This window comes from Scyliorhinus canicula, chromosome 15, assembly GCF_902713615.1.
Source record: "Scyliorhinus canicula chromosome 15, sScyCan1.1, whole genome shotgun sequence".
NCBI classification, from domain to species: Eukaryota; Metazoa; Chordata; class Chondrichthyes; order Carcharhiniformes; family Scyliorhinidae; genus Scyliorhinus; species Scyliorhinus canicula.
In genome coordinates, this window is record NC_052160.1 from 141,118,439 (window position 1) to 141,140,390 (window position 21,952).

The 21,952-nt window shown below is 49.6% G+C and overlaps 1 long non-coding RNA gene across 1 annotated transcript in view; it reads right to left on the reverse strand.

Moving 5' to 3' along the window:
* Positions 1 to 21,952, reverse strand: part of LOC119978424 — a 166,799-nt gene that overhangs the window by 131,049 nt on the left and 13,798 nt on the right. The window contains exon 2 of the long non-coding RNA XR_005463447.1: positions 11,019 to 11,114. This is a non-coding gene — a long non-coding RNA (uncharacterized LOC119978424). The remainder of the gene's footprint in view (positions 1 to 11,018; positions 11,115 to 21,952) is intronic.

The following is a 21,952-nucleotide window of genomic DNA, read 5'->3' on the forward strand; positions in this document are numbered from 1 at the left end:
TCAGGACTGCCGTGACCTTCACGGCCACCGGGAGTGGGAATCCCCCTCCTCCACGGAATGCCAAGTCCACGAGGGCATGGCACAGGTGCCGCTCAGTCTTCTTATTGAGACGGGGTCTCCTGCAGCACCTGCTGCCCGTCATCTCCTCGTACGACAAACGGCGCCTGCACTCTGTCACCGGCGTCCCCTTCTGCATCCCTCCTCGGCCTGATGGGCGGCCGGGTCTGTAGGGTGTGCGCTGGCCCCTCTGCACATGGGGGGTGCCGCCTCCAGCCTGCACCGATGCTGCCGCCGCCTTCTCTGACGCCTGGGCTGCCACCAGCACCGCGAGAACTGGCGCTGCGGGGTCGGCAACACCATCCTTGTGGTATCTGTAAGGAATTGGAGAAGGAGTAAGACCGATAAGGAGTAAGCCCTAGCCAAGTTAGGGCTTCCACCCCGGGACCCTCATTTCCCCAAACCTCCCCCACCCTTACTTGTCCAGCCTTCTCTCTGGGTGCCACCCAGTGAACCAGCAGTGCTGGAGAAGCCCACTCTGCACACTCACCCCGACCACAGCAGGAACCCCCAGACTCCAGAGTCCTGCCGGGAACATTAAGGAGACTGAGCTCAGGCGCCCTCCCCTGATCCACGCACCCACCCTCTGGCGGCGTGGATGTCCCCAGCTCCAGAGTGTTTGACTGTCGGCCGCTGCCTCTGTGGTTCCGCTGCCTCCAGGGATCAGGCAAAGTGTCCAGGCCTCGCAGTTTGATTGGATAACATTCGTCTGAGACACGGCACATCTACCGTGCACTTACGATTTTTTAGCTTTCCGGTAACATTTACAGGTGAGGAGATTTTGATTAATATTCACATTGTAACACGTTCCATCGATTGTCCGAGAGATTTGAACAAGCTGTACACAGCTCATTTTGAGTTCCAAATGTTCCCCAAATGTTCTTTTGCAGGACTTGACCAAAATAATTCAGAAGTGCCCAAAGGTGCGGCCATCTAATTCTGTCAGTATTGAGAAAAGGTTCAAAAGCAGGTGAAGCTTCTCAGTCGGAGGAGTGTACAGGGTTGCATTAGTTCCCAAACTTTCAAGTAAATCTGAGCACTTTTCAATGACAGTACATAAATGTAGCACACGTGGCAATGAGGGAATGATGTATATAAAGATTTTCCACCAACCATGGTGCGTATTCAGACCCCAAGATATAAAGTCCAAACCAACATAATTCCAACAATCTACGGATTGCACGGTGGCATAGTGGTTAGCACTGCTGCGTCACAGCTCCAGGGACCCAGGTTCAATTCCAGCCTCGGGTGACTGCCTGTGTGGCGTCTGCATGTTCTCCCCGTGTCTGCGTGGGTTTACCCTAGGTGCTCCGGCTTCTTCCCACAGTCCAAAGATGTGCAGGTTAGGTGGATTGGCCATGCTAAATTGCCCCTTAGTGTCAAAAAAGGATAGGTGGGGTTACAGGGATAGGGTAGAGGTGGGCTTAAGTGCTCTTTCCAAGGGCCAGCACAGACTCAATGGGCCAAATGGCCTCCTTCTGCACTGTATGGAATCTGTATGGATTCTATTCTATTCTATTCTATTCTATAGGCATTGCAACACTCCAGGTTCCTTCTAATTGGGAGCTGTAAAGGGCTCACATTACTAACAATGCCTATTCCTTATTCACAGTAGTCTTCAGCTGTGGAGCTAGAGGCTGCTCACAGTCAAAGGGAGTTAAAAGGACCTTCAGCATAGACCCAAAAACAGAGCTCGGGCCTGGAGGTGTTTGGTGGGGCAGACAGGCAGCAGCTGTAGTTGTCCCTGTTATGGATATGCACAACATTGGAGGATGGCGTATAGTCATCGCAGAGGCTAAGCCCTTCACACCCCACCCAGCTCAGGGGTGATATCCGATTTATGATGCCGAGCCCCCGATCAGGCACTCCCCCCCCCCCCTCCATAAGGTGATGCTGCCCCCCCCCCCCCCACAACTCCCCTGAACACTGGAGTAGCACCTCCAGTGCCCCAGGGCTGCATGCCGTGGATTGGAAATGGTTACTCACCTCCTTGGCTCCCTCAGCTAGGGAGTGTGCTAGGTTCCCATTTTTAAGAAGGAGTGCCAGCCATCGTCCATGTTAGTTAATTCCCGAGTAGCCGTTAGATTGGACTTCCATCTCGCTAATGAGATGGACATTGGTCTTAATTGGTGTCAGTGATCTTCCCGTCTGGGCAGGATCGGGAACCTGGTGCAGATCCCAATTCTGGCCTCTCACGCTATTTAACCAATCGGCCAGATCTACTCCAGGCACAACGTGTCCGTTGATTCGTGCCCCACCACTCTAAAGTGAGTTGTAATGATCTATCTGAAAAGATGTTGGAAGCAGCTTCAATAATATCTTCCAACAGAGAATTAGAGAACTAAAGCGGTAACATTCACAGTGCCATGCAGAAGAGTAGCGGGATCCCGGGTACTGAAAACAAGGGTGGCGATGAGTCCAGAGGTGGAGGTTTTTGGGGTGTCGGAAGACCCTGGAATCCAGGAGGGGATAGAGGCCGACGTTGTGGCCTTTGCTTCCCTGATAGCCCGGCGACGAATACTGTTGGCCTGGAGGGACTCAAAGCCCCCAAGGACCGAAATATGGCTGTCGGGCATGGCAAGCTTTCTCGGCTTGGAAAAAAAGTCAAGTTCGCCTTATGAGGATCACTATCGGGGTTCGCCCGGAGGTGGCAACCATTCATCAACTTCTTCGCAGGGAACTAATCGTCAGCAGTTGGGGGGGGGGGGGGGGGGGGCGGTGGTTGGGGGGGGGGGGTAGAATAGTGTAGAGTAGGGGGGAAGAATAGGCGGGTCTATCTGCGAGAGTGGAACTGATATTTGCGCTATGTTTTTTGTAATTGGTATCTGCACACTAATGTATATTGTTACTGTTTACAATGCCAAAAATTGTCTGTTAAAAAAAAAGAGTAGCGGAATTAGACTAATTGGGCAGCTCTCTCAAAGGGCCGGCAGAGCCACGATGGGCTGAATGGCCTCCACCTGCGCTATGATCTAATGACCAGGAACTTTGATAGAGCTGGGAAGAAAGGATTTTGTTCAAACAATGCTACTATTCGAATCAACTCCTGGTCAGAGTCCACAATGGACTATCATTGTCTTCAGGTCATGGTTCATCAGGGGCAGCAAAGGAACTGAGTAAACAATTTGTGTTTTGAAGAACGATGATCATGCGTCCTGCCCAAGGAGCTGAATTGAACTTCAGGCCCAACAAACAGCAACATCAAACATTTTATTTTGGGGCATGACTTTTGGTTACTTTTTAATCTGTTTGATGTTCTTTACATTTCCTGACTGACTGAGGCAGTGGGAGAAACTCTTTAATTGCAGCAAACTATCTGTGAAGCTTCATTCTCTCATTCATCTCGGGGTGGGGGGGGGGTGTCAAAGGTCTTCACCTCCCTAAATGCTAATCATCATTTAAATTTAAGAATAAATAGGGCTGTAATTGGGCCGGCAAAATTCCATTCGCCAACTCACAAACCACCTCCACCTGCGTTCATTTGGAGAAGAAAAAGCAACACTTTAGGAGTAATTCCAACCATAGTATTTCCTTCAGGCGTCCAATCCCTTGTTCCTTCATCTCTGCCCTTTCTGGTTTTATATTTCATTCTTTATGATCTGTTGCAGGTTTCCCATGTTCAGTTGACTAACTCCTGCTATGCACCAAACACACATTTTATTACTCTTTCTCTTCCAGGATCACTTGCTTCTGGTTAAAGTTTAAATGCAGTTATCACAACAGTCAAAAATTAATTGAGGCAACTTTCAAAAGATTTGCCAGTGGTGAAGGCAACAACACTCCACTAGATGGTGCCATCCTGCTACTTAACTCTCATTGTGATCACTTCAGTCATTTGATCACTTCCTATTCTCCGCCAATCAGTTTACAGGTCACCCTATTTCTTTCCTTATGTGTATCTTGATTTTGTTCTCTACTCATTTCTCTTGCTCTGTTCCAGAAACTGGAGGTCATCTGAAACTCTGCTACCTGTGACTAGTCGGGTCCCATTCATCCATCCCCCTTGTTTTTTGCTGACACACATTGGCCCTCAGCTAAGCAGCACCTTGTTTTAAAAATCCTCAGCCTCCTTTTCAAAACCTTCCATAACCTCGCCCCCTCCCTACATCTGTAATCTCCCCCAGCCCCACAACCCTCCGAGATATCCACACCCCTCTAAAGTCCGGCCTCTCGATCATTTGCGATTTCAATCACTTCTCCTTTGATGGCTGTGCCATCAGCTGCCTGGGCGATAAGCTCTGGAATTCCGTCTCTAATCTCCTCCTCCTCTCTACCTCCCATTCCTCCTTTAAGACAGTAAGAAGTCTTACAACACCAGGTTAAAGTCCAACAGGTTTGTTCCAAACACGAGCTTTCGGAGCACGGCTCCTTCTTCAGGTGAAGGAGCCGTTCACCTGAAGAAGGAGCCGTGCTCCGAAAGCTCGTGTTTGAAACAAACCTGTTGGACTTTAACCTGGTGTTGTAAGACTTCTTACTGTGCTCACCCCAGTCCAACGCCGGCATCTCCACATCATGGCTTCCTTTAAGACACTCCTTAAAGCCTTCAACTTTGACCTAGCTTTTCGTCATCTGCCATAATATCACATTATGTTCCGCTGAAATGGCGTGGGACGCTTTGTTACATGAAATGAAATGAAATTAAACGAAAATCGCTTATTGTCACGAGTAGGCTTCAATGAAGTTACTGTGAAAAGCCCCTAGTCTCCACATTCCGGCGCCTGTCCGGGGAGGCTGGTATGGGAATCGAACCGTGCTGCTTTAAAAGCCAGCGATTTAGCCTGGTGAGCTAAACCAGCTAAAGCTGCCAAGTAAATGCAAGTTGTTGCTGTTGTTGATCCTCCTTATAAACAGTATGTCTAAAATATCTCTCGGCTCTCACAAACAATACGAAACTTCAAAACCTAACTTGTGACAGATGTTGCCTGCCTTGAATGGATATTTTGCGTTGCTGGTTATATCGGGGCCTATTTCATAATAACAAGAATCTTTATTAGTGTTACAAGTAGGCTTTCATTAACACTGCAATGAAGTCACTGTGAAAATCCACCTTACAGATGAGATGTTGAACTGACGTTGTATCTGCCCTCCCGAATGACACTATTTTGAAGGGCGAGGGTCTTCTTTCCGAGTGTTTTGACCAATAATGGGCTGGATTTTGTGCAGCCCCGCGCTGGAATCGCGTTCGGCACGGTTTGGAGAATCCACTTTCATGCCGCAATCGGGCCCGGTGCCGGGTCGGCGATTCTCCAGGACCCCAAAATCAGTGTGACCGCGGAGTACGGCACGCCGCCGGGGGACCATTGCCAGAGGCCCGCCCAGCAATCCTCCGCTCCCGACTGGCTAAGCTTCCGATGGCGTGGAACTAACCACCTATTGCCGGTCAGGATGCTGGTCGGGGGCGGGGGGGGGGGGGGGGGGGGGGGGGGGGGGGGGGGGACTTGGAGACCGGGGGGGGGGGGAGAGGCCCTTGTAGACGGCCGGGGATTAAATCTGCGCGGTTTCAGGCTCGGGCGTGCGGCCGATCGGGGACACTATTTGGAGGGTCCAGCTCCGCGGTCCGAGTCCGCTATGAAGCTCGGCGAGGCAGCCGCCATTCTCATGCGCGGATTCCGAACTGGAAGTGCGGAGGAGCATATCTGCAGAAAAAGCTGCAAGATTAACTCCGGGTCCCTGCTAGCCCCCTGCAGGGCATTGAATTCATCTAACTTTTTTCAAGGCGTCTTGGGGGTAAAACTCCACCATTTGTACGTCGGCATGGGGACATAGTCTCATTTTGGGAGAATCCAGCCCAATGACAGCTGGCCCAGCTTCCATTTCCTGTTTCAGGCGGGCTGCTTTGTGGACGTAATATTAAATAGGATTGAGGCGGACTTCAGTCTTTCGTTTGCTTTGACAAAGAGTCATCCAGACTGGAAACATTAGCTCCCTTCTCTCTCCACAGACGCTGCCAGACCTGCTGAGATTGTCCGGCATTTTCCGTCTTTGTTTCAGAATCCAGCATCAGCAGTAATTTGCTTTTTTATACACAGAAATAATATTGTACCATGTGATTTAAACTTCAGTGATGTTGATCTTTCAATACTTCAATATTTCAATGAAATAGTGAAATAGTACGCCAGGTGTATCGTGCCGAGCGATATATACACACTCTGTATATATTAGGGATTATCTCATAGCTCTTGCTGCCAGGAAAGCCTAGACTGCTGGGAGACACCTAATCCAAATAAATGCAGGATTTTCCCCATATCATCGCCTTTTGGGTAAGAAAGCCTTGCATCAGTGTCGCACCTATCACAGCCTCATAACGTGCCAAAGTGCTTTCCAGCTAATGGACGTGCAGTCACTGTCGATGTGTAGTAAACCATGAGAGACACGTTGTGTGCAGCAAATCCCACATATAACAATGTGATAATTACCAGATCATCTGTTTCAGTGATGTTTGTTGAGGGATAAACATTGGTCAGGGCCGGTTACCAGGGAGAGCAGTCCGATGGTCTACCCAAGTTAGAGCAGTAATGGCCCAGCAAGTGAAACCATTATTTCCTTTTACGGCTGGATTTCGTCACAACTCTTCAAATAATAATAATCTTTATTGTTGTCACAAGTAGGCTTACATTAACACTGCAATCGAAAATACATTAAGCGACGATAGGAAACGAAGAGTCATCAACAACTGATCTATACATGAGCGGAAATTGGTTTGGAGAAGAATTTATACAAGCAGTGTATGAATTACATATGGGTGAGCCTTAAACCAAAGACTGATGGGCAGCACGGTGGCACAGTGGTTAGCACTGCTGCCGACGCCGCTGAGGACCCGGGTTCGAATCCCGGCCCCGGGTCACGGTCCGTGTGGAGTTTACACATTCTCCCTGTGTCTGCGTGGATCTCACACCCACAACCCAACGATGTGCAGGTTAGGTGGATTGGCCACGCTAAATTGCCCCTTAATTGGAAAATAAATAATTGGGTACTCTAAATGCTAAAAAGAAGAAGAAAAAAAGAATGATTCACCGCAGCTATTGACTTGTTTAATTAAAGCCGCTTCTTTTCTTAATTTTACTTCTAATAGAAAACTGTTGGGTACCACCTCCAGATGTTGACCACACAGACGAAGAGGTGATTGGTGATGAGCAACGTTGGCTGTCAATGATAGAGGACGGCCGATGGATGTTTGACATTGCGGGCCAGGGATGCCTGGAATCAGGGCGCCATTTTTAAAGGGTGCCCGAACTCAAAGTGAAATTACAGGATTTTTCAAGCTTGACTTTCCACCATCCTGTGAAACTCATCATCATGAATCACAGAATCCCTACAGTGCAGAAGGAGGCCATTTGGCCCATCGGGTCTGCACAACCCTCCGAAAGAGCATCCTACCTCGCACACACACACACACACACACACTCCCCCGTGCCCCCCCCCCCCCCCCCCCCCCCCCTCCACCCTATCCCCATAACCCTGTAACCTAATCTATACATGTTGGAACACTAAAGGGCAATTTATCACGGCCAATCCACCTAACCTACACACCTTTGGACTGCGGGAGGAAACCGGAGCACCTGCAGGAAAACCACTCATACACGGAGAGAACGTGCAAACTCCACACAATGAACGAGAGCTGAGCTTCTGCTGAATGCTGCCACTTTGTGTAAGAATGTGTAATCAGATGAACAGATGCTGGACTGCAGGGCAAGGATGTTGCCCGACTGAAAAGGAATACAATTATATTCCGATATACCTGCCCCCAGGACCAAAATACATCAGGACCAATGAACTACATGTGAAGTGCAGTCACTGCTATATAGGCAAAGGCTTTTGGGAATGTTGAAGGGGGGATATTAGCCAGGACAAGAAAGAGAAATCTCCTTCACTTCCTGAACTTAAAGATGGCGCCTCCAACAATACAGGACTCCCCAAGTTCCAGAATCGTATTCCCTGGCATTCAGAAGGGAGATTTGATTTAAGTTTTCAGGACGGATGGGGTACTGAGAGGGTAGATACACAGAGAAGCTATTCCTGCTGCTCGGGAATCCCCTGACTTGGGGAATGTGGCCTAGAGGTGGAGGCAGATCTTTCAGGAAAGAAGTTAAGATACATATTTAGACACAAAGGGTGATATAGGTTGGAACTCTGGTCTGCTAACAGCGGATAATGCTCGGGGATTTGTTCATTTCAAGCATCTTATTGAAACTTACAAGATACTGCGAGGCCTGGATAGAGTGGACGTGGAGAGGATGTTTCCACTTGTCGGAAAAACTAGAAGCAGAGGACACCATCTCAGACTAATGGGACGATCCTTTAAAACAAAGGTAAGGAGGGTGGTGAATCGGTGGAACTCTTTGCCGCAGGAGGCTGTGGAGGCCAAATCACTGAGTGTCTTTAAGACAGAGATAGATAGGTTCTTGATTAATAAGGGGATCAGGGGTTATGGGGAGAAGGCAGGAGAATGGGGCTGAGAAAAATATCAGCCATGGTTGAATGGCGGAGCAGACTCGATGGGCCGAGTGGCCTAATTCTGCTCCTATGTCTTATGGTCTTATGAGACTGGTGGATTTCTGTCAACCAAAGGTATTAAATGATTAAAGTCAAAGGCAGGTATACAGAGTTAGCCGTGACATCTCTGAATGGGGAAACAGGTCTGAAGTTCCGATGTTCCTTTTGCACTGAAGTGTCAGTTTCGATTTGTGCTCAAGTCCTGGAGTGAAGCTTAAACCTAAATGTTTTGTTGCAAAAACGACAGTTACTCACTGAGGCAAGGTGACCAAACAAGCAACTCATTAAATCTTCAGCACATCGGGTTGGAGCGGTGCATTGAAACAACAACGCCTGGTGCCACAGAGTAACAGGGGTAGGGTATACAGGAACCTTATTCCACTTCACCAACACATGCCTTTGTTTCCATAGGACAGAAGATTCTAGCAAAACAGCAAGACATTGGGCTCCATGTTCGCCGAATCGCAATGCTTCAGGAACCCTTTAAAAATTCTGGGTAAGCCTTGATTCCGGGATTCCCAATCCCATTCCCAGGGTTTGCGATTTCTGGGCACGCCTTTTAAGGGTGGGGTCTGGTTCGGTCACGAGCAGGAACTCTGCACTTCCAACCTGGCTGGCTCCATCGTGGGGATAGGCTTGCAACGTTCGTGGAGTCAGGCCAGATTTTCAATGAAATAGTTCACAGCCCCTCCGAGGCACCATGAATCATAGTAAACATGAGGGAACTTTTTGAAAGATATGTTCTAAACAGCCTCTTCATACCACTAAACCCCTCCTCCTGCACTCTAAGGTATTCCACCTCACCTCCCCCATACCGCCTCATGCACCTGTGCCAAGGTTATCCCTGATGTGTTATGTACTCTGGGATAACACAGGCTGCAACTCGATGCAGCTTTGACCAAAAGATACTCCAGACTTTGAAGTAAGTTCAATGTGATTTATTGAACCATTAGCACAGTTCTCTATGATTTTGACTCTCCTGCTAATCTTGCAATAGTAACTCAGTCTAATTAACCAGTCTGCTCTAAGCCACGTGGTGGGTGTGATGCCTCTGATCTGCCCTGTCCTATTCTCTAAGTATCGCCTGTGGAAAGAGACAGAGCATGTGTGCCCTGTCCTTTTATATGGGTTGTGTAATGTCCCCTTGTGGTAGTGTCACCTCTGGGTGTCTTGACTGCTCATTGGTTGTGTCCTATTCTAAGTGTTCATTAGATATATGTCTGCATGTCATGACATCTCTGGTGTTCCCCCTAGTGTTTACTTAGCTGTAGTGTATTTACATTAATCCCTTGTGTATTTACAGTGATGCATATCACCACAAGCCCCACCCCACCCACCCCATATGGCCACTCATTACCCCCATGCCAATGTATGTCCCCCAAAACAACACCTATAGCTCCTCATTCCCACATACCAAGCTATGGCACTTCCATGTCCATTCGCCTCATACACAGCTATATAGTAACAATAGGATGTGTAAAAAAAAGCTTTGAAGAAAATAAATCATTCATTGCTAACTTTCCACGTTCTTTTAAAAGAGATAATTTTTACATTCGCCCAATAAAGCTGTCCATCATCCAGAACCGTTAACATATAAATAGCTGAAGCTGCAAAATACATTTTGATCTTATGTAAATAAACTTTGTAAAATTGACAGCATAGATCTGAGAACCAAAGCTGTTAATCAAGCCATGTTTCCCCATGGGGCTCAGGGATTTCAGCACGCTAATGGATGTCAGGGTTCTCAGCCAAGCCTTATTCTTGGCTGAGACTCCAGAAATCCACTACACTACTCAAACATCAAAGCTCCAGGGAAAACATTGCTGGTCTGTGCTGTCAATTTCAAATGGTTATTTACATAAGGTAAAGAGATTGCGAGTGCTTGTTGTTTCAACCATTGATATGTTACAAAGGATCTGGATGGTGGACATTTTTATTGGGCTGAAGTAAAATGTTTGGTTTTAATAAAGTGGAAAGTTATCAATTGATTGTTTAATACTGTATTCTGTCAATGTAGTGGTCATTGATTCTGTACAGTGTATAGCGGCTGAAAGGGAATAGCTTGGCATGGGCAACATGAGGGGCCATGTGAAGGACATGCGGTGGAGTGGATGGGACGGTGAAGGGAGTATGAAGGATGAGGGCCTCTCTGTTTTTTATTTGAACTGGGACAAAGTGTCACAGCACCGAGGCAGGCCTTCCAAGCAGCCCACCTCCACACCCAACAGCCCCATAGCTGCCTCCGAGCTTTTTTCCACGTCAATTGGCCCAAACGCAGTCCACCCCCGCGTTAAAAATCCCGTCCTTGCGGCACTCCCTCCTGAGGCAGGCGGACAGGCCCAACCCCCGCATCCTACCTCGAGGATGACAACCCAACCCTTCATGTCAATATGTGAAATGTACTAAATAGTTCCATAGTCAGTTAGACTCAAAAATTCATATTAACAACATGCTTAAGCTCAACTTACAATTGAGTTGCTCAGAACCTTCCTTTAGCAGATCGATAATACTGTTTCCTTGTCAATATTGCAGAGAATTGCAGATCTTCCCTGGTCAGGGAATCTCTGTAATGAAAGTAAATTAAAACCAGTCAATAATCAGAGGATTTTAAAAAAAAACAATTGCAAACATTTTTGTCCAATATTTTTCCCTACTGATCCCATCCTTACGTATTAAGGGGCACCGTAAGGGGTGATAGAATAATAGAGTGGATCCCTCCAATAATTCATAAAAGTAGCTAATGAATATTAGCATGTTATTTACCCATGGAGGTATCACAGTAGCATCCAATCCTATCAACTTGAGGTTCAGTAGAAGCTGCCAATGGAAGTCACTGAATAGTGATTAGGGGTAAGAACCTTTGATACTTCCCTTCCCTAACTCATGGTGACTGGATATCTTCGGGTAAAGCTGAGCCAACTCCATGCAGGCCAGAGATTGGACCTGTGGTCTTTCTGAAGTCAACTTCATGCATAATCTCACTGGGCTATCAAGCAAAGCTTCCGACCTTACATTTTTCCTATTTCTACTCTTTCTTCCTGAGCATCCCAAGTTGAGTCCTTGCGACATTTGGTTGGATCCACCTGGGCCACAGGCTCTTCTCAACAATAAGAAGCAGATTCTGCTTGTGATTGTCCAGCAGGAGAGTACTTACCAATTCAAGCTGACTACAAATTGTCCACTTTGGGCAGAGGATTGAGTGAATTGAAAACAGGAGAAATGCGTACTAAATTGGTGAGTGACTCGAAATGATAAATAGCCTGGATTCTCCATAATAATAATAATCTTTATTAGTGTCACAAGTAGGCTCACATTAACGCTGCAATGAAGTTACTGTGAAAATCCCCTCGTCGCCACATTCCAGCGCCTGTTCGTGTATACTGAGGGAGAATTCAGAATGTCCAATTCACCTAACAAGCACGTCTTTCGGGACATTTGGGAGGAAACCGGAGCACCCGGAGGAAACCCACTCAGACACGGGGAGAAGGCAGCACGGTGGCGCAGTGGGTTAGCCCTGCTGCCTCACGGCTCCAAGGTCCCAGGTTCGATCCCGGCTCTGGGTCACTGTCCGTGTGGAGTTTGCACATTCTCCCCGTGTTTGCATGGGTTTCGCCCCCACAACACAAAGATCTGCAGGCTAGGTGGATTGGCCACGCTAAATTGCCCCTTAATTGGAAGCTTTTATTGGTAGACGGATTGAGTTTCGGAGCCATGTGGTCATGTTGCAGCTGTACAAAACTCTGGTGCGGCCGCATTTGGAGTATTGTGTGCAGTTCTGGTCGCCGCATTATAAGAAGGATATGGAAGCATTGGAAAGGGTGCAGAGGAGATTTACCAGGATGTTGCCTGGTATAGAAGGAAGATCTTATGAGGGAAGGCTGAGGGACTTAAGGCTGTTTCCGTTAGAGAGAAGAAGGTTAAGAGGTGACTTAATTGAGGCATACAAGATGATCAGAGGATTAGATAGGGTGGACAGTGAGAGCCTTTTTCCTCGGATGGTGATGTCTGGCACGAGGGGACATAGCTTTAAATTGAGGGGAGATAGATATAGGACAGATGTCAGAGGTAGGTTCTTTACACAGAGAGCAATAAGGGCGTGGAATGTCCTGCCTGCAACAGTAGTGGACTCGCCAACATTAAGGGCATTTAATTGGTCATTGGATAAACATATGGATGATAAGGGAATAGTGTAGATGGGCTTTAGCGTGGTTTCACAGGTCGGTGCAACATCGAGAGCCGAAGGGCCTGTACTGCGCTGTAATGTTCTATGTTCTAAAATGAATTGGGTACTCTAAATTTCTTGAAAAAAGGACATGGGGAGAACGTGCAGACTCCACGCAGACAGTGGCCCAAGTGGGAATCCGGGACCCTGGCGCTGTGAGGCAACAGTGATAACCACTGTGCTACCATGCCGCCCACCATCTCCATTCTAGGTTCATTTTATAATGTGTGACACAGGACTGAGGAAAGGCCATTCCGACTGATTGGGCTAACTCTGAAATCCAGATTTAGCACCCATTAAAAAGTGTTTCCACCCTTCATCTTGGCACCAAAACAATGGGTGGAATTTTCCCAGAAAATGGCAAGCGTCAAGTTCGGTCAGAAAATAGCTGTGTTTCTCCACAGAGAACCAGGCAGGTTTCCCGACACGATCGCCCCACACTTTGCCATATTTTTGAAGGGCGGCGTGTTTTGTGCATCTATTGTGAGGGTCGGGGCCTAAACAGGTCGCCAAGCCCGGCTTCACAGAAATCGGGGGGCCATTTGTAAAGAGTGCCCCAAACGCAAAGCAAAATTGAAGACCCCCACAACCCCACACATATCGAGACCTCCCCTCCCCTACCTCATTGATTTCCCCCCCCTCACCAAACATAGATCACCAGCACGAACCCTGCCCTCTCCCCTCCACCCTGAACCAGGATGTCCGCCACCCCGGTCATGGAGCACCGGCATCAGGGCCTTCCCAATGGGTCACCCGATATGCGCCGCCCATCAGGCCCCACCTCCTTCAGGCCCGCCTCCTCCAGACCCTGCTCCTGTCAGTGCCAATTTGGCACTGTCCTGTCATGTCCCTGACCACCTGGGGGCTCCAATGGCCTTCGAGCCCCTTCCCCCTAGCCCCCTCCCCCGGATGGCCTTCATGTCCGCATGGTAGCATAGTGGTTAGCACAGTTGCTCCACAGCTCCAGGGTCCCAGGTTCGAATCCCGGCTTGTCTGTGCGGAGTCTGCATGTTCTCCCCGTGTCTGCGTGGGTTTTCTCCGGGTGCTCTGGTTTCCTCCCACAGTCCAAAGATGGATTGGCCATGGTAAATTGCCCTTAGTGTCCAAAAAGGTTGGGTGGGGTTACTGGGATACGGGGATGGTCGGGGTGTGGGCTTGGGTCGGGTGCTCTTTCCAAGGGCTGGTGCAGACTCGATGGGCCGAATGACTTCCTTCAGCACTGTAAATTCTATGTCTGGTCTCCGTTTGTGGAAACCAGGAGTGATTCCTGCCAGCGCCACGTCATGCCGGCGGGCGGGAACATAGCACGCTCCCAGAAGATTCGGCGTTAAGCCGATGTTGAACATTACAATATAATTGAATGGATGGTAATCGGGCGTGTACCTGATTACATCTGATGGGAGAACCTGGTTCCACCGCAAACTGCTTTGTGCCCGGCGCAATTCCCATTCCAGGTCTCTCCCGGAATTTTCCCAACATAGCAGAATTTGCAGCAGGCTCCACGCGGCCAGGAAATCTCTCCCAGCATCCCCGCCCAGCTCAGGATGCTCACTGCTCAGAAGCTACAGGATCCTGGCCTCAGTTTAAATATCAATCAATATTACACTTGCAGCATGATTGCTCTTAGTCAGAGTCCAGCCTGCTACTTTTAGGAACACACAGATAACAGAATGACTGCTGCTTTCATATCTACATATTATAAATGAATAAAACTTGCTTTCATTGGACATATTTCCATAGTTATTTATTAGGATTTGCAACGGCCTAATAGAGCATTGGCTCCATCTGCTGGCCTAAAATTATTCTGCTCCACAGGCTGGGCCCTCATGATTAGAATTCCTGTCCCTAGATATTGGAGTGAGCTGCATTGGCTTCCCTTGAGCTGTAGAGGAATTGTACTTGCACTTAATTAATTGTTGGACCATAATGATCAAAAAGAAAAGCAATAATGAATAGAACAAAACGTAAGCATGTAAAACAGTCTAAGAAAAGCTTGTTGCTGGCTCACTGGGCGGGATTCTCCCAACGGAGTCTAAGTGCCGACGCCGGAGTCAAAACCGGAGTGTTTTACTCCAGCGTCAGCGGCCATTCCCAGACCCCTATTCTCCCCCCTCCATGGGGCTAGCAGGGGGGTCGCGCGATTTACGGGGACGGGGCCTCGGCATGGTGCCTTGGGTCCCGTGCATGCGCAGTTGGGCTGGCGCCAACAAGCGCATGCGCGGTGGCCGTCCTCCCCCAGGCCGCCCCGCACAAACATGGCGGATGGATCCAGGCTCACCGGCTGAAGAAAGGAGGCCTGCCGACAGAGAGGCTGGACCACCGATCGGTGGGTCCCGATCGCAGGCCAGGCCACTCCGGCGGCCCCCCCTGGGAACGGAGCCCCCCTCTCCCCCCCCCCCCCCCCCCCCCCCACAGGCCGCCCCCCCAAGCCTTCGCGACGAGTACCCGCCGGCAGCGACCAGGTGTGGACGGTGCTGGTGGGACTAGGCTGTTTACACGTGGCCGTTCGGCCCATTCGGGCCGGAGAATTACCACTCGCCGTTTGCAGCAATTCTTCGAGCGGCCCGGCGCGATTCGCGCGGCACTGGTTTCGGGGGAGTGGGAGAATCGCGTGCGGGGGTCGGGGCAGCGTGGTGCGATTTGCACGCCGCCCCGGTGATTCTTCCACTCAGCTGGGGGCGGGGACGGTGAATACCGCCCACAGAATCTACATGCAGAAGGAGCATTCGGCCCATTGAGTCTGCACAGAACCCTCGGAAAGTGCACCCCACCCAAGCCCACGCCTACACCCCATCCCCACAACCCAGCAATCCCACCCAACCCCCTGGAAACTATGGGGCAATTTAGCATAGCCAATCTACCTCAACCCGCACATCTTTGGACTCTGGGAGGAAATCGGAGCACCTGGTTGACACAGGGAGAAAGTGCAGACTCCACACAGGCCGGAATTGACCCCGGGACCCTGGCGTGTGAGGCAGCAGTGCTAACCACTGTGCCACCACGCCACCAGGTTAGTATCCAGCTGCGTTTCCAACTCTTGTTTCACTCAAAAATCTGAGCAGCTGTGGTACTCTAAACAATGTATCATGGTTTTTATGATGCATTTTATTTTTCATCCAAGTCTATGACCTGCTGCCGAATGGCTTTACTTATCTTGCCATTTTACTAAATGGTCCCAAAAGGGAGCAAAGTCCCCCAGTGAGCGCGTTTAGCCGCATTTTTCCCGGCGCTCTCAGTGCTGAGAAACACATGGCTATTCAACGTGACATAGATTGAATAAGGGGCGAGAATCCTGCCGACTGTTCTGCCGCAATTCCCATCGCATATCCAGATTTTTTGAGCCAGGAAGATTTTTTTTTTTATTAAGGAGTAATTTAGTATGGCCAATCCACCTAACCAACACATCTTTGGGTTGTGGGGGTGAAACCCACGCAGACACAGGGAGAATGTCCAAACTCCACACAGACAGTGACCCAGGGTCGGGATTCGAACCCGGGTTCTCAGCGCCATAGTCCCAGGCCCGCTGTCCTCAATCTGACCTCAGCGGACAGCTCTCCCTTCCCAGGGATCAATCTATTGCATGTCTGCTGCACCATTTAATACCCTTCCTTAGATAAAGAAAATCTGTACAAAGTAGTCCAGATTTAATCTCACCAAGACCCTAGAGTTGCATCAAGATTTCCTTAGTCTCGTACTCCAGACCCCTTGCAATAAAACCGAGACCAATGTGCCATTTGTAATAAATGTAAATGTTGCCACATTCATAGAATTTATTCATGGAATTTACAGTGCAGAAGGAGGCCATTCGGCCCATCGAGTCTGCACCGGCTCTTGGAAAGAGCACCCTACTTAAGCCCACACCTCCACCCTATCCCGTAACCCAGCAACCCCACCTAATCTAAGGGCAATTTAGCATGGCCAACCCACCTAACCTGCACATCTTTGGACTGTGGGAGGAAACCGGAGCACCCGGAGGAAACCCACGCAGACACGGGGAGAATGTGAAGATTCCGCACCGACATACACCCAAGCCGGGAATCGACCCTGGGACCCTGGAGCTGTGAATCAACCGTACTAACCACTGTGCTACCATGCTCCCCCGAGGACCTTTGGCTGCTCTACCCTTTGAGGTGGAGTGGGGGAGGGGTGTGCAGACTGGTGGTGATTTAACCTGAGGGTCACCACACCTCAGGTGAGGGGCAGGGTTGAGAAGGCGGGTCCTTCATGAATAACCTCAGCCATTACGGGAAATTAAAATTATTTGAAACATATGAGGGTTAGAGCAGGTCATGCACAGTTGAGATCAGTCATGGCTAGCCACTTCTGCAATTTACATCATAATCTGTCATGTAAAAAGTGTCACTTTAGTTGGCCATTCCAAGGAAGCGCAGAATGACACTTTGAACCTTGTGTGGCATTTCATTCAATTTGCTCATTGTCCCATTCCACTGATTGTCAGGCACTGAGATATCCACAAACTTTATTGGAAGTGGCAATTGTAAAGGATGGGCAAACATTCTAAGCAATTGATCGCTTGTGAATAGCTGTTGATCTAATGACGGGCAATATATGCCTATTGCCTTTTTGTTTCTGTATATCTTCAAAGGATGTTAAGTGATAAATCAGGGCTGTATTTAGGGCAGTAAGCATTCTCTGTTTCAGTTTCCAAGGGACAGTTCTATATTTAAGATTGGGCTGCTTAAAAGGCAACTGGACTTGTTTGAAAGTGTAGCATATTTCAGAGTCACCATTACAGACTCCTTAAGGTCCAATTTATATTCCTGCAATGCTGATTAAACTTTCTGACCTGTGTAGCAATTTTCTTAATTTTAACGACTACCTGAGAACATCTGAATCTTTAATGACCTTGGTGAGGTAAAGTTTGAATGAGAACGGGATAGGACTTGCCTCTGAAAGACAAGAGAGCAAATTGAATGGAAGTGTCTGAGCAGGGCAGATCAAGCACTGGTGTCAATGGCCCAGGGGCGGGATTCTCCCTCTGCTGACACCGGAGTCATGAAACGTGATTGGGCAGAGTATTGGTTCCGACACCGAAATCGCGGCAGGCGCCGATTTCACGCCAAATCGCAAATCTCCGTCGCCTCGGCAGCGTCGTCAATGCTTTCCAGAAAGCATGTCTCGTAAACACCATTTGCATATCATTAGCAGGCCGACCCGGTATTCTCCGGGGCTTCTGAAATTCTCCCCCTCTGATAGGTCGAATTCCGGAAGGCACGGTTCACTTGTGCTTCTAAAAATTGTGACACAGGAGCCATGGCTGCTGAGGGAGAGAGAGGGGGGACGGAAAGTGCCGAACATCACCATAGGGTGCTGACAGTTGTGCCGCTGGCCGGGGGCTTCTGCCAGGGCCAGGGGGAGTAGTGGGGGGTGGCCAGGAGGTGGGTTGTGGGGTCCGGGTGGACGGGCACGGAGCATCATTGCCGCAGCCAGCAAGGCAGCTATGCAGCTGCGCACGACGCTGACAGCCCACCGTGAACTTAGGACCACGTGTTCTATGGGTGCCCCCACCACCCCCCAGGCCACCCACCCTAGGTGCCCTCCGGCCCCAGCCGACCCATCAGCCGTATGGACACCCTTCAGCACAACCAGTGCCATCTTGTTGGTTGGGGTGAGTGTGTGTGGAGAGTGTAATGTGAATGTGCAGCTGCAGCTTGTCAGCGCCCCGAGTGTCAATCACAGAACGGGTGAATCCTGCACCCTTTCCCATTGGAATCGATTGTGTTCCACGTGGCGCTGGTGCTAGCCCCTCCACAGTCGCTGAATCAGGCCAGGATCACCGCCAGTTTTGCTGTCATGGAAGTCCACAAATCCTACCCTGGCATCAACACTTAATCGCAGGAACAGACTATCCTGTCCCAGATCTTTTGGTCTGAGGATCGTTGGAGACTAGATATACCCCCCAAGATGAATTTCAGAACCATGAGGATGTCGACTCAAATGGCTCCATGGAGATTTCCCAGAAAGTTTGAATTTCCAATGGGCAATTTTTTTGTTCCTTGGCCCCTTCAATTAAATGTCCAACTCTGAATTAGAGTATTGACTTGGGACAGTTGTGACTTACACATCTGGATGTTTACCCAGGAACTGAGACAGAAAATTGTAGTTTAACTGCTGGGTAACTATACAACTGACACCCCTGACTGACTCCCCGCTAAGTTCTCTGGTTACCCACCCGACAATTCTCCCATTCTCCCTGACCTGACCTGTCAAGCCCCCACGACTTGACTCCCCCCCCCCCCCCCCCCCCCCGACCCTCAACTCCACCAGGACCCGGCTTGACTAGCCCCCTACCCTCCTGCCGACCCCCAACTCCTCACGACTTGACTGACCCTGGACAGATAGCCCCTCCTGACCCAACCCGCCTATCCCTGGTCCACTTACCCACTCACCCACCTTACCCAACTCACAAACCTCATCCAGACACTCGGCTGCCACCCTAGCCAGCTGCCACCCTACTCACCCACATTCCTACCCAACCAACACCCAACTAACCGATCAGCTACCCATCTGCTACCCACTTACCATTTACCTCACCCACCTATCCACTTACATACTCACCCATTCAAATGAGTAAGACTAACTGAGTGGAGCAAATGGGGAAAAATATTTTATGTACAGGTAAAATGGTCTACATCAATGCTTTTACAGTCATCCAAAAGCTGTAGTTACCAATATTTAATGAGGACTTTCCAAAAACATTCAGTCACGAATTCAAACTGAACTTGAGGTAAACTTCACAATGATCTCGAAAGCCGATCGCCATTTAAGCTGAAGCCAATTCATTTTCATCAGTCCAAATATTAAACCTCAACGGTAAAGAGCAAGGAATATTTGGCCTCTGTCTGAAAAAAACCTGTTCATGTTGTATTTGACCCTGAGATAACTTTATGACCCCATATCCTCTCCATTGCCACGATCACCTTTTTCCATCTGTGTAACGTGGCCCATTTCCACCCCTACCACAGCTCTGCTGCTGAAACCCCATCAGTGCCTACGCTCCCTCTGAACTCAGCTATTGCAATGCTCTACAACTTGAGCTCATTCAAAACTTTACTGCTCGTGTGCTAATTCATCGGAAAGTCCTGTTGACCTATGACCCCCGTGCTTGCTGTCCCATTTTGGTTCCCGGTCTGGCAGCACCTTGATTTTAAAATTCTCATCATTGTTTACAAATCCCTCCATGGCCTTGTCCCTCCGTTTCTCTGCAGCATCATCTTGTTGCGCAACCCTCCGTGGTCGCTGCACTCCTCCAATTCTTGCACATTCGCAGCTGTCCTTACTGCGCCGTTGCCAACCATGCCTCCAACTGCATTGTCCCGATGCTGCAGAACTCCCTTCCTAAAGCCATCCGCCTCTTTCTCCTCCTTGTGGACACTCCCTAAATCCTACCTCTTTGACCAAGGTTGAGGTTGCCTCTCCCAAATTCATGGTCCTATCTCCTTTTCGGTCTCCGTGTCAAACTTTGTTCAACGATGCTATTGTGAAGCGCTTTAGCACACTTTAGGGGTAAATATTTTTTTAAACTTTACTTTGTTAAGTCTATGAATGCAAGTTGATGTGGTGCTGTGTGAAGGAACATATGCACGGCCAGCCAACACAGTGACCAAGGGCTGAGGGTTAACCTGATACCATGGAGCTCGCTGTCGCTGTTGCTCTCGGCTCTGACTTGTTCCGAAAACCATTTTGAAATATCTGCAGCATTCGTGCTGTTCAGCATATATGTTGTGACACCGCCTACGTGATTTAAATACCTTCCAGTGTACAGCTGAAATGCCAGCCTGACATATGCATCCTGTTTTCACAGGTAAAGTGAGACGCACTTTACAACAAACATTTGACAATGTGCGGTTTTTTTTTTGGTTGCAATAAATGACGCAAATCTGCAAATGACATTTCACAAGGAAGTTTGATGCTCTGATAAGCAGACTTAGCGTGTTCCTAATTCTTGAGGCTGGTTCTCTGTAAATGCTTCTTTAAATAAAACACATTTCAATCTTCAACGGCGCAAATTGAAACCGATCTGAACTCCCTGTTTGATGCAAGATATCAAATAGGGAATTCAAGGAATCAAATGGGGAATTCAGAAGAAACATCTTTATCCAGGGAGTGGTGAGAATGTGGGGCAGGCTACCAAAGGGTGTGGTTGAGGTGAGCGGCGCAGTCACATTTAAGGGGAGGCCAGATACACAGATAAGGGAGAAGAGAATAGAGGGTCATGATGATTAAGTTATGGGCCGGGATTGTCCGATATCACGGCCAAGTGTTGACGCCAACGTCAAAACCGGCACGAGCGATGCCAGCGTCACCCATCCTCCAGGTCCCAGTAATTCTCCTGTTCTTCGGGGGCTAGAGCGGAACCAGAATGCTGTGCGCTGCTCCGGTGCTGAAAACCGGCCCTGCACGGCCAGCATGGGTCTGCGCATGCCCGCCAGGGCCGTCTCTGCACGTGGTTGCCATCTCCGTGCCAGCCCCTCCAGGGGCCCGGCGCGAAGGAACATAGGCCCTCCCTGGAATGAGCGTGCCCGCCGATCGGTAGCCCCCGATTGCGGGCCTGGCCACCGTGGAGCCCCCCCTCCAAGAGTCGGAAACACCTGCCACTCCAACAGTACGGCCCCCGCTGCCAGAACGCTGAGGTCCTGCCGGGTGGAACCATATGTAAACCATGCCGGTAGGACTTGGTGGAACTCGGCGGGCACTCGGCCCGTCGAACGCAGTGAATCGCTGCGTGGGCACGATTGGCGCCGATTCTCTGGTTGCTGGAGAATCGGCGGCTCGGCATCAGAGCGGGGTGACGGGATTCCCCCCTTACCCCCGGCGATTCTCTGACCCAGCGCGTGCTGGAAGGAAAGTTGGGACTGGAGCATAAAAGATATGGGGCTAGATTCTCCATTTGGGAGAGTACGTGCGGAGGCTCGCGGAGCATGTGTCGACTTTCACCACCGCTAGAACGGTGTGAAGCCCTCACCAATTCCGGGACCGGTGAGGGGCTAGCACCGGCGCCGACTGAAACTCCCGCGGACTGCGCTGAAAATGGCCGCGCATGTGCACGGCTGACGACTTGCATCAATCGCAGTGTACAACATGGCGCCGGCCATGCGCGAAGCCAACCCACCAACCGTGACCACACAGCCCACCACCTGGCCACTCACTGGCCACCCC